Raw genomic sequence first — 13,910 nt, 5'->3', positions numbered from 1 at the left:
CTTCCACAGATGAAACTGTCTCCAAGATGGTAGCAGGTGCCTCGCACACGCTTCACAGCTGGGTCACCTTCAGCAGAGCCACCATCTGCAGAACTGTCAGGCAGCACTGCCCAGGGCTTGGGCTCCTCCGCTTCCGCAGTGTGTCGTGGACTGGTTCCGGTTCGGTTCCTCCTTGTTGATGGCTTGCCCTGGACTGGTTCCGGTTCTGTTCCTCCTTGTTGATGGCTTGCCTCTGGACTGGTTCCGGTTCTGTTCCTCCGGTTCTGTTCCTCCTTGTTGATGGTTTGCCTCTGGACTGGTTCCGGTTCTGTTCCTCCTTGTTGATGGCTTGCCTCTGGACTGGTTCCGGTTCTGTTCCTCCTTGTTGATGGCTTGCCTTGGACTGGTTCCAGTTCTGTTCCTCCTTGTTGATGGTTTGCCTCTGGACTGGTTCCGGTTCTGTTCCTCCTAGTTGATGGCTTGCCTCTGGACTGGTTCTGGTTCTGTTCCTCCTTGTTGATGGCTTGCCTTGAACTGGTTCCGGTTCTGTTCCTCCTTGTTGATGGCTTGCCTCTGGACTGGTTCCGGTTCCGATCCTCCCTGTTGATGGCTTGCCTTGAACTGGTTCCGGTTCTGTTCCTCCTTGTTGATGGCTTGCCTCTGGACTGGTTCCGGTTCCGTTCCTCCTTGTTGATGGCTTGCCTTGGACTGGTTCCGGTTCTGTTCCTCCTTGTTGATGGCTTGCCCTGGACTGGTTCCGGTTCTGTTCCTCCTTGTTGATGGTTTGCCTCTGGACCGGTTCCGGTTCTGTTCCTCCTTGTTGATGGTTTGCCTCTGGACTGGTTCCGGTTCTGTTCCTTCTTGTTGATGGTTTGCCTCTGGACTGGTTCCGGTTCTGTTCCTCCTTGTTGATGGCTTGCCTCTGGACTGGTTCCGGTTCTGTTCCTCCTTGTTGATGGCTTGCCTTGGACTGGTTCCGGTTCTGTTCCTCCTTGTTGATGGTTTGCCTCGGAACTGGTTCCGGTTCTGTTCCTCCTTGTTGATGGCTTGCCTTCACCTGGTTCCGGTTCTGTTCCTCCTTGTTGATGGCTTGCCCTGGACTGGTTCCGGTTCTGTTCCTCCTTGTTGATGGCTTGCCCTGGACTGGTTCCGGTTCTGTTCCTCCTTGTTGATGGTTTGCCTCTGGACTGGTTCCGGTTCTGTTCCTCCGGTTCTGTTCCTCCTTGTTGATGGCTTGCCCTGGACTGGTTCCGGTTCTGTTCCTCCTTGTTGATGGCTTGCCCTGGACTGGTTCCGGTTCTGTTCCTCCTTGTTGATGGCTTGCCTCTGGACTGGTTCCGGTTCTGTTCCTCCTTGTTGATGGCTTGCCTTGGACTGGTTCCGGTTCTGTTCCTCCTTGTTGATGGCTTGCCCTGGACTGGTTCCGGTTCTGTTCCTCCTTGTTGATGGCTTGCCCTGGACTGGTTCCGGTTCTGTTCCTCCTTGTTGATGGTTTGCCTCTGGACTGGTTCCGGTTCTGTTCCTCCGGTTCTGTTCCTCCTTGTTGATGGCTTGCCCTGGACTGGTTCCGGTTCTGTTCCTCCTTGTTGATGGTTTGCCTCTGGACTGGTTCCGGTTCTGTTCCTCCTTGTTGATGGCTTGCCCTGGACTGGTTCCGGTTCTGTTCCTCCTTGTTGATGGCTTGCCCTGGACTGGTTCCGGTTCTGTTCCTCCTTGTTGATGGCTTGCCCTGGACTGGTTCCGGTTCTGTTCCTCCTTGTTGATGGCTTGCCTCTGGACTGGTTCCGGTTCTGTTCCTCCTTGTCGATGGATGGTTTGCCTCTGGACTGGTTCCGGTTCTGTTCCTCCTTGTTGATGGTTTGCCTCTGGACTGGTTCCGGTTCTGTTGCTCCTTGTTGATGGCTTGCCTCGGAACTGGTTCCGGTTCTGTTCCTCCTTGTTGATGGCTTGCCTCTGGACTGGTTCCGGTTCTGTTCCTCCTTGTTGATGGCTTGCCCTGGACTGGTTCCGGTTCTGTTCCTCCTTGTTGATGGCTTGCCTCTGGACTGGTTCCGGTTCTGTTCCTCCTTGTTGATGGCTTGCCCTGGACTGGTTCCGGTTCTGTTCCTCCTTGTTGATGGTTTGCCTCTGGACTGGTTCCGTTTCTGTCCCTCTCCGTTGATGGTATGCCTTTGGACTGGTTCTGGTTTCATTCGCCTGTTTCTTGTTCTAGTTGTCAGATATGTCTGGACTTGTGAAGTACAAACAACTTATCAAGTCTGGTCAGTGCTTATGCAGGATGGCTACCTGGGTCAGCCAGGACTGTGGGACAGCATGGCTTCATGGTGTACTGGAAACACAGTGCCTGTTTTTACTGTCATTTTTTATGTTCCCGAAAATGTTTTTAGATACAACGAGTATATTTTCCAACATATTTAGTTGTTAAACACACACTGCTCCATCACCGGGTGAAGGATTTTAGCACTCTACATAGCCATAAGCAATAAACAGTACAATCAACTTAAACCTTTAACACTGTGCTGCTAACAGCACATGGCCCACCTGTAGCCATTTAAACTTAATTTGAAAATCACGTCTTTCTTTTCAATTCAGGTATTGATGTGAGTCAAAACTGGGAGTTTAGAGAGATGTAGTGAAGACCTCATTTTTGTTTGTGTTTTTAATAAATTCTGAACAGAAATATTGTTTATTTTCCATGTCTTTTTAGGAGTAAAGATTTTTTTTTTTTTAAGTTTCATCTTCTGAGAAAGAAAGTTTTCATTCAACTAAGGTCACAGAGGCGAGTATTATACACAATCCTTCTGGACTCTAATCACACAGCAGCTGATTCCAGGTTTACTCTAACAAGAAACAGAACCATACCAGGTAAAAAGTTAACCGAGTAACCAGAGCCCACCAAGCAGCACCCACTGTCCACTGTAGTCCTCGCAGTAAACTGCTTCTCTTTCATATGGAGCGTCTATTTCATCCACCGTCTCAGTATTCATCCCTAAGACGCTCTTCAGAAAACACAGAAATTCAATCCTTACATACAAATAGTCGCAACTTATTATACCGCTTCCATCTAGAGGAAATATCTTCCCGAAGGATCCATGGGTGGGATTAGAAGGGTCCTTAACTTCTCTTCTCAAAAGCTATGAAATGTTCCATACGAGTCTACACAATAAGGTGCGAGGACCCAGGGATCATCCGTTCCTTGTTTCAGAGCCAATGCATATCCTACAGGGGTTATTTAAATAGTAATGACCTCATTGGCTGGGAGGGATTTGTACTTCCCTGTAGACAATCCTGCGCCGAGGGTCAAGTGCCACCTGTATTGCATCCATTGGTTCTCTCTTCCGCCGCAGCGGACCTGATCCCACGAGAGGTTTGAAATAAATCCAACCAGGGTTTGCTACCACAATAATTTCAGGTAGAAGAGCCTTACGCCGCATTTCTTCAATCAATCAATCAAGACATTTGTAGAGCGCGCTACTCACCCGTGAGGGTCTCAAGGCGCTAAGGGGGTGGGGGAGCAGCTACTGGTCGAACAGCCAGGTCTTGAGAAGTCTCCTGAAGGTCAGCAGGTCCTGGGTCTGACGCAGGTGGGCGGGGAGGGTGTTCCACGTCTTTGCGGCGAGGTGCGAGAATGATCTGCCGTCGGTGGTCGTTCGACAGATGCGTGGGACGGTGGCGAGTGCGAGGTCGGCCGAGCAAAGCTGGCAGTTCGGGGTGTAGAAAGATAGTCGTTCGTTAAGGTATGCTGGTCCGGCGTGCTTTGTGGGCGTGGGTGAGGAGCTTGAAGGTGATCCTCTTGTTGACCAGGAGCTCACCCACAGTCCCTTCACCTGCCGAAACTGCAAATACACAAGCCAGCGCACACCTGCACACCCTGCCCATCACACCACCGCCGACCACAACAAACTCAGCTGCATACTACTCAACACCCACTCAGTCCACAAACATGCCGTCGAACTATGGGACCTACTAGACTCCTCCTGCCCGGACGTCGCCTTCCTGACGGAGACCTGGATGAACACCTCCTCAACGCCTGCCATAGGCATCCCCGATGGCTACAAGATCACCCGCAGGGACCGTAACAACAACAAAACAGGAGGAGGAAATCGCCATCATCCACAGGAACACCATCAGAGTCGCAACCAATACAGAGGACTCCCTCAGCATGGCCGAACACCTACCCTTCCAATCCACGTCAATCACAACACCACCCTCAGAGGAACCCTCGTCTACCGACCCCCAGGCCCCAGCACACAATTCAGCAAATCCATCCCCGACCTCATCAGCACACACGCCCTCGCTTCCACAGACTACATACTCCTCGGGGACCTGAACTTCCACCTCGAGAATGCCGACGACAGTAACATCACAACCTCGGACTCAAACAGTTTGTCACGACACCCACCCACTCCACCGGACACACGCTCGACCCCATCTTCTCCGCCAGCGACCACGTCACCTTCAGCCACACCACCGAACTCCACTGGACAGACCACCACTGCATCCATTTTTCCTTCAAGAAACACACCGCGCACAACCAACCACAACGGATCCCACACTGCAGCTGGAAAAAAGTCACCGAAGACCAGCTCATCTCCATTCTCTCCTGCAGTCAGGAAGGGATAGACGTGGAGGTATGGATCCCTACATTTGTCCAGAATAATATCTTCTACAAGCGCCCACTTCTCGGTTAAGCCCACTCGGGTGGTATTTGCCTACCCAGAAGGAGGAAGACATCAAACAGGACGCCTGCCACCATTGGTGAGAGAGGTGCCTAGTATTATTTAAGGAACCCATTGGGATACCTGCTAGGTCTGGCAGTAGGAGCCAATTGTTGTGTAGAATCGGTTTTATCTACAAGGACATCCGGAGTTCGTAGAAAGAACCTCTCTCTCTCTTTGTGTGCAACTAGCTAGGACATTTTAAGTCTGGCCCGGGCGCAAGGCTTATGCATGTCCAGGGCCTACTTACCAGCAACGATTCCACCTTTGAAATCGGAGTTGAATTAAAACATTATGAAAGCGGACTCAAATGACTAGTCTTCTGCATTCATACCAGCCCAACAACCCCAAAGAAAAAGCTTTGGAGGCTGAAACCGCTCTAGCAGAATCATTTCACCCACCTGGCTATGGAAGGAAATCTTACTGTTGTGAAAGATTTATTTAAAGTAATAACTGCCTTTTCCCAGCCAACCTCCGTTCTGATGTCATTTCTTTGTAAGCCTTTCGTTAAAATCAAGCTTTTATTAGCATTACAATATCAATACACCAATGGCCTCAATATGTGGTTGGGGGCACATTCTTCCATAGTCTGTGATGATCTATTGGCAGCTACCAATCGTGAAACATGTCTCCGCTAAATGCGCTTTATGGTTTACGTCTTCAACTATTTCTTCATTCTTGTGTGATCTCAATATATGGGTACCTCCCCAACCCCCCCTACCTTCAACAACCAACATCCAACTACTGCTAAATGCCTTTCCGTATTTGAACTCCCGGAACAAGCGTGTCTCAACTAATCTAACTAGAACCAACCATGGGTCAGCAATGAACTTAAAATTCATCTGTGGACAGCATCTGATCAGGGAGAACCTCTTCATAAGCCTTGAAGAATCCTACGGTACCTACAGCCCATCGTACAACCTAAAGGCCTCTTTAAAAGCAGGATAAGAAATCAATCTAGTTTCATTGTTGTTGTTCTGCCAATAATGAGGGGGATCTTGTCGGAGGTAAATATTCTACTGGATATATCCAAGGCTCCGACATCGGAAACCCTTCTGCACGACACTGGGCACAACAACATGGCTAACATCACCAATGGCTCTTTCTAGAAATTCATTGTCCTGCCAGGACATTAGACCGCTGAGAACTGTGTTCATGCTCATAAGTTGGCTCTGGGGGTCTCAAAGGCTGAAGACCTCTCAGCTTACAAACCTAAGATGATCCTCAACTTGCAGCACATTCATTGGCGAGTGGCCTGCAAATATAGCTGACCTGACAGTACTCATGGTCCTGTGTGCTAGTACACCCTCTGCAGATTCAGACGAGAGCCTGTCTCCACTGGATCCAGTTGCTTTCCAGCCACCGTCACCATCTCCTCCACGCAGATCAATGCCTCAACAGGATCCTCTGCCCAGGCTTGTTGGATGAGTCCTGCAGCAAAGTCCAAACGGTTTAGGCCGCCCACCATCTCCTGTAATCTTCCACGCCACCAGATTCAGCGAACCTTTGAAAACCATCAGGTGCTGCGCCCCTTGGTAATCGGTCAAGATGTGATGAAATTGGGGCAGGGTAACTGGCAAGTCCCCCATGACTGCTGCCACAGCGCTGGGAACCAGGTCGGCAACCTCGAGATGGGAGTCACCAGAATCTAATAAGTTGCCCGACACCTCCCCTGGGCCTAAACCTCTCAGAACCCTTGTAATTCTGAAGAAAAACATCCACTGCACTCACTCTGGGATGTGATCTCCAGCTGAATTGTTCTGTCGTTGAGCACAGCAAAGAGCTCTGTCTCACACGGACCCATCTATACAGAACGATAAAGATCCTGCCATTCAGCATCCAATCAGTCGCATCCTCAACGGACCTGGAATACCAGTCTGAGGTCACATTCAGTTGTGACAGAGAACGCTGCAGGAGTCCTTCATTTTGCATGAGGGCCAACTGCCTAAATCACAAAACTGACAAGACAAATCTCCGGGAAGAATAACTCACTGTGGGACGACACCTGGTGGCCCCTGGAGCTCAGACCCACACCCGCGGACCACGCAAGCAACCTCGAATCATCCTAAACAGCAAACTCGCAATGAAACGACAGGTCAACGCAATCTCCTCCACCGCCTTTCACACCCTCCGCATGCTTCGTAAGATCTTCAGATGAATCTCCATCAACACCAGGAAAATGGTCACGCAAGCCCTCGTCACCAGCCGGCTAGACTTTAGAAACGCACTTTACGCGGAACCACCACCTAACTCCTCAAGGGACTCCGGACCATACAGAATACAACGGCCAGACTCATCCTCAACATCCCCAAACAGACCAACATCACACAACCTCACAAACCTCCACTGGCTCCCCGTCCAGAAGAGATGCCAGTTCAAAATGCTGACCATCGCCTACAAAGCCCTCCACGACCGGGGTCCAGTCTACCTCAACCACCGCCTGAACTTCCACCAGCTCGCCAGACAACTGCGCTCCGCCTCCCTCACTCTCTCTCTCTTCCCACTTATTTGCCAGAGCCACAGCAGCAGTAGCTCATTCTCCACTTCGCCACCAAGTCCTAGAATGACCTCCCCCTCCACCTATGAACAGCTTTCACACTGACAGACTTCAGGAACGGACTCAAGACCCTGCTCTTTGCCTAGAGACCTACAAGACCTCAGCGCATGGATACCCCCAGGGGTGATTAACTGCGCTCTATAAATACTGATTGACAATCTAATAGTCGGGAAGGGGGTAGACAAAGCAACAGTGTAGAAAACAATGGTATAGAAGGGAAGACGGCAAAATGGTAGGGAAGGACCATGCAATGGTAGGAAATGGGGGACACTAGAATGTTAGAGAAGGGGGGGGCCCAATGTCAGGCTAGCGTAAATACAAACAAGTTCCTGTAGAAACGCCATTGACCCAGTATGGCATTATTGGATGTAAACATGTAGACCGGAGTGGAGGGCCCACCGAATGACTACGTTCAATAGGTCCTCTTAATGTTTTTAACCTTCGCATGAATATCCCATGAAATAAAACAGTTGCACGTGGGGATTTTTAATCAACTTTAACATTAATGATTTTTTTACTCATCATACTTGGACACGCTCCAACATCACTGAGGCACAAAAATCAAACACAGCAGTTAAAAGATCTCCAATAGGAGCGACCCCTCTGGTGGTGGGGGGCCCCAGGCACTGCCCGCCTAGCGTGAGCTGAACTGGATGATAAAGTATGCCACCTAGGTGGGCGAGTGTTCATGTTCCAGAACAAGGGATGCCCTGATTAGGACCAGTGATACCAATCAGGCCACTGTGCACAGAGAAACCCCTGCCAAGACTTTCGGCCAGCAAGTCCCATTTCCTTACATTTTTGGGGAGTGGCTTGTATTTTTTCAAAAACTGAATGACAAGGGCCATATTATGGAATGCAGTGCACTATCCTAGTTAGCGCCAAGCGCACCTTTCAAAAGGTGCGCTAACAAGAAGAGAGTGCCATATTATATTGAATGCAGCTGTGAACGTGTCCTGCCCTGGGGGCAACGCATTCAAGTGAAATACACAGCGGCTTTGATGCAGCCGCTCAGTGTTTCACTGACTGGGCGGCAACTCGCTTACACTTTTAAGAGGGGAGAGAGATCCCCTTGCAGGCGGGTGCAGGGAGTGACTGCAATCGCCTGCACGGGGTCCATAGGCCCTCTTCACCCACTCCAGAGGGCTGCCATCTGGGGGCGCACTGACAATGAGGGATTACCTCATTAGCATGGGGCCACGCTCCCATGCAAATGAGGCAGGCTCTCTGGTGATAACACTGGCGCACATCTGTATTACAGAATGTGCTGCACAAGCGTCTGCAGCCCCTTCTGTAATACCAACGTGACCCGGGGGCGCAGAAAGCGAGCGTACATGCCCGTTGTGCCCCCGGGGCCCTTTGCATAATACGGCCCCAGGTGTGTAACAAAAGTAAGTGAAAACTAAAATCAATGGTAAAGCTCAGCACAATTTATATTGATTTCAACCTGGTAACCCTAACGGCAGGCTTTTAACCCCTTGTGTGCCACGCCCTTTCCCCGCCCTGTGCCGGGCGTTGCATTAGCGGGCGGGGTTCATGACGAGCTGGACTCGTCACGGGCACAGCGCAACCGCGGCCCATGACGAGTCCAGCTCGTCATGGGCACACAAGGGGTTAATCAACTTTTTTATCTAACCGCTAAATAAATGTTTTTAAGCCAAATTCTAAAGTCACATAATTACTTTTTTTAAAGTGCGTTCAAGACACTCTCAAAGCTGTAATGAACTGACCTGTGATGGGTGCAGATGAGATTAGAACACGAAGCAGGGAGAGTAAAGCGAAGCCAGTTGCAGAGAGTGAACTGCCGCCCAATGACATCACAGCCAGGCCACAAGAAGGAAACCAGATCAGCCGCTTCAATCAGCCACCGATGAGAAGAAAATGAAGGGGTACTGGAGCCGGTGCGCCCCTGACCAGAGCCCACACCAGGGATGTGAGAGCAGCGCCCCTTTCACTGGAGACCGTACAGGCCAGGGTGTGGGCACTACTGTATGGGACTGTGTGCCAGCTGCCCTTGGCAGCTGCCTCGGATATACTTAGAAACTTCAGCATACTGTAGATTGTGATGCACTGGACACACAGGGGCTAGCAGGAATATATGGCCTGGCAGAGTACAAATGCCAGGTCAGCTTACACACTGCAAGGAAGCCATGTGCACAGGGAGGCAGATGGGAGGGCTGGGTGTGCCCAAGAGCTGCCATTCAAGGGAGGTGATGCTTCAGGCTCTCAAAGTCAGACTGAAATAGTAAGGGTGAGGTGCACAGGCATGTGGTCTGAGAACAACCCTGGCTGGCAGCAGCCAAACAGGAGACACAAAGGAATGGGAGAGTGGAGGTGCAGAGATATATACTGCTCATGTGCTGCTCATCCAGGCGACCCTTGAACTGGGGTAGAAAAGAGGTGTAATCATGGGCGCTGCCAACACACAAACATGCGACAGAGGCCGCTCTCTTCTACTTACTTGGGTTCAGTTGGCATTTTAAGATGGCGGAGGAGACGGAGGCACCCTATGCATTTCCAGCAAGTTTTAGAGTACAATAGTCGTAAAATAATGATTAGTTACCGCACGTGTTGGAGAGCTGGGGGCAATCTTGGATCATAAGTTTAACTCATGCAATAGCTCAGAGGGCTAAGGTGCCTACTGCAGTGTACAGCCTCAAATGGATCTGTACTATAGTTCCATTTCATGCGATGCATCTCAGTGGTTTAATTACTTGTTTGCAGTTTGTTGTCTTGCCCACAAGTTACAATCCAGAAAAAAAGTGCTCAGTGAATTAGGTACCCATGTCAAACAACTCCAGCTTACGTGCAAGACATAACTTTAAAACCTTGTATTTTATTACGTCTTTGTTTGCATTATGTTCCCATTTAAATCCTTATGAAAGCATAGACACATCTCACATTTTTACAGAGGACAAATAGACCTTCATATCTTACATAGAAAGGTTGAATTTTTTTTTTTTTTTTAACTCTTGAAAATCTTAGTTTATGTTTAGGTAACTTGTGAATCTCCACGCTGACAGAATCTTTGTTTCCCTGGTGGGTCTGGGAGTCCGTATCACAAAGTTCATGGCCTTGGTGGGTCTCTAAAGGGTAGAGAGGTCCTCACTGGGGAGGTGGGAAGGGATATATCACCCATACGTATATTTGGTATAACAAATAGATATCCCTCCTGGAATCAGGATGCTCCCTTATGAAAAGAAGTAGAGAGGAAAGAAACAACTCGTGAAGGAGGGAGTATATTGGGTGCAGAAGAACACCTAATCGAGTCTAAAGATCCCTTGTTATGTTGTCTCCCCTTGTCTCAAGGGTGGAAAGGGAGGAAGACCCTTTTCTTATTATAACCCTCACTCACTCGAATAGTGACATGCTTCATCATCGGGCGCACCCAGACTCCTGAAGGTCAGGGTGAGCTCAACCGTATTTCAGGGAACACTTATGAAGATATTGTGTATGGGGGCGTAGCGTTAAGATAAAATTCCTCTCCCGCTCCTAAAGCGTCCTTTATTGATAAAGACGGAGGGAAGGTTAAAAACTGACTATGACCCTAAACTAAACAGTAATATGTTTCTGCACTCGCTATTGGCCCATTCAATGGTCCTGGGCTTTCATCAGGGTGGGATGCGAAGAGGTCACTTCCCCCAAAGACGTGAAAGTGAAGTGGTCATGCAATTAACATGTATCACACTGGAACATTTTTAAAGGGATAAGTCTAATACCTGCCACTGGTCGGCGATTGGGATAAGAGGTGAAGTCCCCAATCGCCGGCCCCTTGGGTATCTAATGGGAAAGCCTTCGCTTGGGGATCGGGATCCTGCTGTGGTCCCCAAGCACAGATACCCCAGGGAGAGATCCCAACTGGAAAGCAGAAACTGTCTTCTTTCCTGTGGTACCTCTTCCACTTGGATCGATGCACGAAGGGGCGCAGATTTGGCCAATGAGCTCCAATCAAACCGAGGCCAGTCGCAATTAATGGCACGCTATTCGTCACACTAACTTCAAAACGTATCTCGGCAGGCAGGCAGCTTTCCCTTGCATCCCGCCATTGTACTTTAGAAAGAATATCCTTTGGTGCAAACCTCAGAGGGGTTTTTGTTTGCAATGCGTTGGGTGAACCTTTCGCGTCCACAGCTTCAAGAGCCTCAGTACACACCAGGTAAGCAGTTACAAAGCTATTTTTGTACATGCTGTATAACTGTGAACTTCAAAGCCAAGAGAGCAGCTTTCGACAATTCTTCCCAAGTGCACCAGCCTTGACGTACTAGTTGTAGAACTAGCACCCAGATGGAAAGCCGGCTACAAGCGCTTGACGCTGCAATATGCAGCAGCCCCTGCTGGTGCACACAGCCTCTCGTCTCTCAAAGGACAGCGCCATTGAGGCTGGGTACAGGGGCCCTAATGTTCTGGCAGCTTTATGAATTAATAAGACTTCACTCAGCCAAAGCCAATCCTCTAAATATTTTATTTTCAGTTGATGTCATTAACTGGGAGCCCACAGCAGAGGCCTGTGCAGCAGGGTGGACTCACTGTCAGGGCAGGGTAATTTAGGGCATCTGCAATATCTCCGAGGATGCTTCTGCAGGCGAGGCTGATGGGGACTTCTGAGACTGGAGTTACGTTAACCCACTAAAATCCTCTCTCTGTTCACTGCAAGGCGTTAGGCAACAACACTATGGGCTCCCAGATGGACAACCAGCAAAATGAAGAAAGTGAGGGCTGCCAGAGCAGTCCACACCCTACAACCCGCTCTTGGTGACATAACAGGGGCGCAGCAAGGAAGGGCTTCTAAGGGATGGGTTTGAAATGGAGAAATCAATGACAAAAAAAACCATACACAAATCTGCTGGAGAACAGCAGCAACACAGCAAAGGAGAGTGCAGAGCGACAAATTCAACTCCTACCACAGTGTGGGGGTAGATGGGCACACAGCTGCAACTCTCAACCTCAGATGTGTGCCAAGCAGGAGGAACTGCAGTCATGGGCTGGAGCAGCAGCACGGCCTTTCAGGGAACTCATTTCAGCAGTAGCCCTACGAGGGTCTAACACAGGGCCAGCTTCTTGGGGTGAAAACCTTGTGCTAAAAGCACCACCTTCTACGCAGAAATTAAATATTTACACAACCTTCTAGGTGCACCTCCTGGGTACCCATAAACCTGCATTCAGGCAGCAGGCCCAGCTGAAGATCAACTTCAGCCCTTTAAGGCGTAAAAGAAGCAAAACTCAGGTCAATTCCTTCCTCCCTTACAATGCAAACAAGCATTGGCATAGCCAATAGGTCTCGCCTTTGGGACCTTATAAGTGTTTAGCCATGTAACAGTTGCATAACTAAATACTTATAAGGTCCCAAAAGCGAGACCTATTGGCTATGCCAAGTGGCAGTGAAAGTGATCGCGATCAAACATAAAAAAGCGGCAAGCGCGGCGCGCGCGCCCGCGCACATGCACTGTAGCTCTAGGCTGGCCTGGTAGCACTTTTTGGAGCCCTCTCAATAAGTCTCGCCAGACCAGCGCATGCACTGGGTCAGGCGAGACCTAAAAATTAATCTTCTAAAACTCGTCATCCCCCCCCCCCCCCCCCCCCCACAGTGGAGGTGTATGGGAGCCCCTTTTACCAAGCAACCATAATACACCGACGCTTACTGAATAGCCCTCCAATCTCCCCCCATTCCATCCATCAAGACAGTACACTTATTACCATCATTAAGGCATACACTAAATGTGTGAACAAAGAAACCCCAACCTTGGCAGCCACAATGAGGAGGCCCAGCCCCAATGTCCACTGGGGATGGTGTTAACATGGAACAAGCCAATTCTAATATGGAAAACGAGACATTCACGTTTGAGAACGAAATGAAGTTGTTATTAACAATTGTGAACTTCACATCAACCCAACTCACAAATACATAGTCAGGCAAGCACTGGGACCTAGGGCTGAGGTTACTGATTGATAGGTCACAGGCAGGTAGCCAGCAGACAAACACACAACCTTAGATCGATTCCACAGATAGGCAAAGCGACATTAAAATGGTCAAGAGATTGGTCCCAATAAAGCACACATGGCCAGAGGGGGTGCGTGCACTCCTAAAACGGCAAAAAGTCAGATACCATACGAGTTAGGAACATATATCCAATCAGGGCACTGCACACGCAGCGATCATGGGCTCCCCATGCCGGACATCGGGACACGTTACCCACTGGCCACACTGTGACCACGCAAGGTCGAGGCCCACCTGTATTATCCATTAGACAATTACTTTACTACTCCAAAGGCAGCAACTTTCATTCCTCACCATACAAGGATCGCCGGAAACATTTATTGCCTATGATGAACTGTACAAAAGACGGCCACGGATCCATTGTAAATTGACAGTGTCCTCAGACCCTGTGCCTGTAACTGTTCTCCCGGCCCTATAGCCCTGTACTTCCCTCCGGTGCCCTCTGGTCCCCTTGTGGATTAGCTGCATCCTCATGGGGGGTGCCTCCCACTTTACTTCATTTACCCCCCCTCCACTACCCTAATGTGCTTGTGACTTCATTCCGGGGTCATGTCTCTCCCTTGCCTCTGCCCCCCTGTAGTCCCCTCTTCTCTGGTATCCTCCGATTCTCTCCTTTACCTGCAGCCTGACTCTTGCCTCTCTCCATCTAGTACCCTCTGGT

At 49.7% G+C, this 13,910-nt stretch overlaps 1 protein-coding gene across 8 annotated transcripts in view; it reads right to left on the bottom strand.

Moving 5' to 3' along the window:
* The window catches only part of KLHDC3 (kelch domain containing 3), a 445,816-nt gene that overhangs the window by 429,889 nt on the left and 2,017 nt on the right, over window positions 1–13,910 (bottom strand). Inside the window, exon 1 of one of the 8 annotated variants that reach the window (XM_085610136.1) lies at window positions 8,985–9,235. The exons of the other annotated variants lie outside the window; for them this stretch is intronic. The gene's annotated coding sequence lies outside the window, so the exon portion shown is untranslated. Of the gene's footprint in view, window positions 1–8,984; window positions 9,236–13,910 lie in introns of those variants that run through there. 8 annotated transcript variants of the gene reach the window in all.

This window comes from Triturus cristatus, chromosome 6 (genome assembly GCF_964204655.1).
Source record: "Triturus cristatus chromosome 6, aTriCri1.1, whole genome shotgun sequence".
Taxonomy (NCBI): Eukaryota; Metazoa; Chordata; class Amphibia; order Caudata; family Salamandridae; genus Triturus; species Triturus cristatus.
The sequence above is the reverse complement of the archived record's forward strand: the minus strand, read 5'-3'. Positions and strand labels throughout refer to the sequence as shown.